A 4,550-nucleotide genomic window follows, 5' to 3' on the forward strand; every position below is an offset into this window, starting at 1 on the left:
TCCGTCCGTCCATCCATCCGTCCATCCGTCCATCCGTCCATCCATCCATCCGTCCGTCCATTCATCCGTCCATCCATCTGTCCATCCATCCATCCATCCATCCGTCCATCCATCCATCCATCCGTCCGTCCGTCCACCCACCCTCCAGCTCCTTCTGAAAGATCTTAAGTTGTTCTCAGCCCAGAGAACAGCAAGTTCTAGAGGTTCTAGCTGTCCTCTTTCTATGAGGAGGAGCTCCCCCGGATCATGGAGCTCCTCCTCATATCTCTAAAGCTGAGTCCAGCCACCCATCAGAGAGACTCATTTCAGCCGCTGGGAGTGGGATTTCACTCTTGATCCAAACCTGACTGGACCTGGGCTGGTATGAGAACCTGATGGTAACCTTGAGCGCCATGTTCCATCCATCCATCCATCCATCCATCCATCCATCCATTCATCCTCTTCCTCTTATCCGGGGTCGGGTCGCGGGGGTAGCAGCCTAAGCAGGGAGACCCAGACTTCCCTCTCCCCAGCCACTTGGGCCACCTCCTCCGGGGAATCCCAAGGCGTTCCCAGGCCAGCCGAGAAACATAGTCCCTCCAGCGTGTCCTGGGTCTTCCTCTGGGCCTCCTCCCGGTGGGACGTGCCCAGAACACCTCACCAGGGAGGCGTCCAGGAGACATCCTCACCAGATGCCCGAGCCACCTCAACTGGCTCCTCTCGACGTGGAGGAGCAGCGGCTCTACTCTGAGTCCCTCCCGAGCGCCATGTTTCACTGTTTTAAACCAAAAGTCTTGAATTCATGATTTGCTTTCATTTGAAAACTGAAAACCAAATACAGTTAGTACAAATAACTAAATATTAATGACCAGAATATAGGAAAATTAGTAAAATACTTAAAGTGTTTATATATAGTTGATTTTTTTAATGCCCAGATACAAATGTTTAGAATCTGTCAGCTTTTCTCCTCCAAAGACATGATTTAAACCAATCTATGAACAGCTTATTTATTTACAATTATATTTAAGGTTGCGTTTCAATTCATTCACAAATATTGATATTAATTTAAAGCAGCTTGTTTCATGACACTGAAGGCAAAAGTTTCCTTTTTCAGAGACTGTTTTATGTTTGGACAAATTCATTAGAAATGAAGTGTTTACCTTTAAACAAAATACTATAAAAAAGTTCTCAGCTTCTTTTATAATTCTAAAATAACTGAACTGATTTTTCCTCAGGATGACCAACTAACCAACCCAACTAATGAAGGTAATGAGTACGAGCCAATCAGAGGCAGAGTGGGGCGGGACTTACGGAGACCTTTGCTATCCTGTGGTTGGTGACGGACTCTGTAACCGCAGGTTTTTGTTTAGTAAACAGAGACGTGACAAACAGGAGTAAGTCTACAATAACAACTACTCTTTCTGAGCAACCCACAACTATCAACATTTTCAAGTGGATTAACAGAAAATCAGCTGTGGTGAGGGCTGGATGGTTGTGTGGGAGGGGTCAGAATAAGAAAAGACCTCCATGAAAGAGGACAGAAACCCGGTACCTTTCCCAGGATGGGGAAACCCGAGTGCCGGTGGATCGGTGGGCCGGTGGTTGATTCATCAACAGGAGGCCACCTCTCTGTGGACCCACCTATTGTGGGTCAAAGTCGGGTTCGGTCTAAGATAAGAGACAGAGAGGGCGGAGCTTTAGGAGTTACCTGGAGTCTTAAAACAATTTTTAACATCAAAACATGTTACAGCAAAATTCATAGAGTTCCGTGAATAAATACTAACAGTTGGTTTGAATCAGAGCAGAAGTTTCAAGCAGGCTCCAGATGTTGGGCAGAAGTTCTGGTGAGCTGATGGGGTTCTGTTAAAGCTCCAGTGGTTCTGTTGCTTTCTGTCGTCACGGTGACTTGAACAAAGATTCTGGTGAAAAACTGAAGCCACAGTTCTGAGTCATCAGCAGGTCTAATTATCCTCTCCTGTTGGTTTAAACTCTGCCGGTTCCAGTCGGGTCAGAGAGACGGGCCTGACCCATGAATCATGATGAGAGGTTCATTTTAAACCTGGTTTTTACTGCTTTCTGTCGGTTCTGAAGCACAAAACTGGTCCGGACTGGTCCACTGACCCTGTTCATGACTCACATTTATCCAGAAACAGAGAAACAACTTGTAAGATGTTAAACCTGGTTGGTTTTCTTCAGGACTTTAGTTTGTTCTAGGACAGTCAGTTTGGGCGAGCTAGCTGGTGCTAATAGCAGTTAGCACCAACCCAAGCTGGAATGATCCAATAACCCAGGGTTTGGGGTGTTCTTTAGTAGCTTGGGTAGAAAGGAACCAGTGCTGCCTTCCAGAGCGGTTGTTTTTAACATCTGTCAAAGCAACAGGAAACAAATATCAGTTATACAGTAACTCTATTTAGATTTTAAACTAAATCCTAAATCAGAAGATGAAAACTTTAAACTGAGGTCCAAAGTGAATGATGATGTGACATCTGAGGCCTTAAATCTGAGATCCCAGCACAGCATCTCAGCCAGGTGGAGGTTCTGGTTCTGGTTCTGGACCGTTCTGTTTGTTGGACAGATGGCCTCACATCTGACTCCAGAATCAGCCCAAACCATCAGCCCTCCACCACCGTGCTGACAGCTGCAGTGCATTCCGGGTAAACGTCCGTCCTGTAGAGGCTGATGGAGCACTGCACGGTCTGACCTTCAGGGTGAATCTGCTGTGAAGATCAGCAGCTGTCTGTAATGTGAATAATCTTCCTTTCTGTAGAACGACTGACTCCAGATGACCTTTGACCCTTTGAGGAACGGTGTTTATTTTAGCTGTAAAAAGCAGCTGAAGTCGACAATAACGATATTTTTAGTCATTTAAGAGTTCAAGGAAAGTTTGAAAAAACTTGTGACTGAAACCAGAACTAGAACCCGGTCTGACGACTCCATTACTGCAGATACTTTGCTCTACTTCTATTTTAATTCATGTATCCTGTTTCCATGACAACGCGGAAAGGAGAGGTGCAGCATGACATCACCGCGAGGAAAGAAGGTCGTCTCTAATTGGAGGGTGAACATTATTCCTGTCGTTAACCCAGGTGTGTTTTCTCAGTGACACATCCGTCCTCTGTCCTGAATGAACAGACGGGGACGGGGACCACAGCCACGAGAGGCGGGCCTTCTGTGCTGAAATAAAAATATTTTGACGCTGCAGTTCTGTTATTTTGATTTTCCAAAACATGAAGAATCTCTTCCTCTTCACAGAAACGGCTTCAAAATCCAAACTGAAGACTTGTTTCAGTCCTCCAGGTCCCAAAGCACCGGAACCCTTGGATGTTGTCAACCTGACTCGAGCTGCCACAACCAACAGAGCTTTTACAGACGTGGAGCTGACATCAGGAGCTGAGAGTCATACAGTCTCATAAGCTTAACCCTACGATTGCCTGTGATTGCTGCAGTGCTAAATAACAGAGATGATAGTAAATTAGCTGTAAAGGTTTATAAATGAGTCTGTAAAAGTGAATCTGCAGCACAGATCCCAAACTCTCTGTGTCAGGAGATGATTTTGGATCAGTCAAAACTGGAATAAACTCATCCACTTTTCCTTTTATTTACCTGCACTCTGTAAAGTTTCTGTTTGCGTCTTTTATCTCTTTATTTCTGGTAGTTCAGCATATTTTTCTATCCATTATTTTAATTCTATTAATTTCTATGTTTGCAGCAGTAAAATGCTCCTTCCTGTGACTTTTCCCTGAATCTGCTCGTGAATCGTGAATCAGTGAAGGACTGAATGGTGTTGTTGGGGAGCAGCAAGCAGTGTTTATTTTAAAATCGGACTTCCAGGAGGAGCCGAGGTGTGACTGCTCCCACAGGTAATGGATCTGATGATGAAAGGTCTCACGCTCACAAAGACTGGAACAAAAGCAGAGGAGGTGATGTCACACCAGCAGAGGCTCCTGATTGGACAGGAGCGACCCGGGCTGCTGATATAAACTGTGAAGTAAAGCCTGAAGGAGACCCAGACCCAGGACCAGAACCAGAACCAGGACCAGAACCAGGACCAGAGAGACAAAAAGATTCACCTCCTGACTGAAGGTAGGAGCTGCATGTCTGCTGCAAAATGATCAACATCAAACCTTTTATTCTAAATATTCATCATGTTTGCTGCTTTTTTTCTGACTGAATCTAAAACTTCATGTTTGCTTTTAGTTGGATCTTTCAGTAAATTCAGCTCATGTCTTACTGACGTTTGTCTCTTTGTTGCAATGATTTGTGAAACACTGAATGAAATCTGCTGCTAAATTAATAAATTTAACTTCAAGAAGTTTGTTTTTAATCAGCTGAAACCACCTGCAAACGATGCGTTCAAGTGTTTTCTGTTAACTCCAGTTTGATGCAGGAAGGAAAAACTTTCAGTGTGTGTGAATCCTGCATGTGAGCGTGCACGAGAACGTGCACAAACGTTTGTGCATCATTAGGAACGTGTTTGAACCTGACAATCTTTGCCTGCATGTTTGCAGGGAACGGTCTGTTTTATTCTGAGCATGTGTCTGTGTGCGCGTGTGTGTGTGTGTGTGTGGGTG

The 4,550-nt window shown here is 44.8% G+C and overlaps 1 protein-coding gene across 1 annotated transcript in view; it reads left to right on the plus strand.

Annotated features, from left to right (window-relative positions):
* Window positions 1-1,589: 1,589 nt before the first annotated feature.
* ostn (osteocrin) overlaps window positions 1,590-4,550 on the plus strand; it is a gene marked incomplete at its 3' end in the record, with an annotated part of 6,175 nt that continues 3,214 nt past the window's right edge. Inside the window, 1 exon segment of the mRNA XM_017404911.3 lies at window positions 1,590-4,062.

Source organism: Kryptolebias marmoratus, unplaced genomic scaffold, assembly GCF_001649575.2.
Source record: "Kryptolebias marmoratus isolate JLee-2015 unplaced genomic scaffold, ASM164957v2 Scaffold31, whole genome shotgun sequence".
Taxonomy (NCBI): domain Eukaryota; kingdom Metazoa; phylum Chordata; class Actinopteri; order Cyprinodontiformes; family Rivulidae; genus Kryptolebias; species Kryptolebias marmoratus.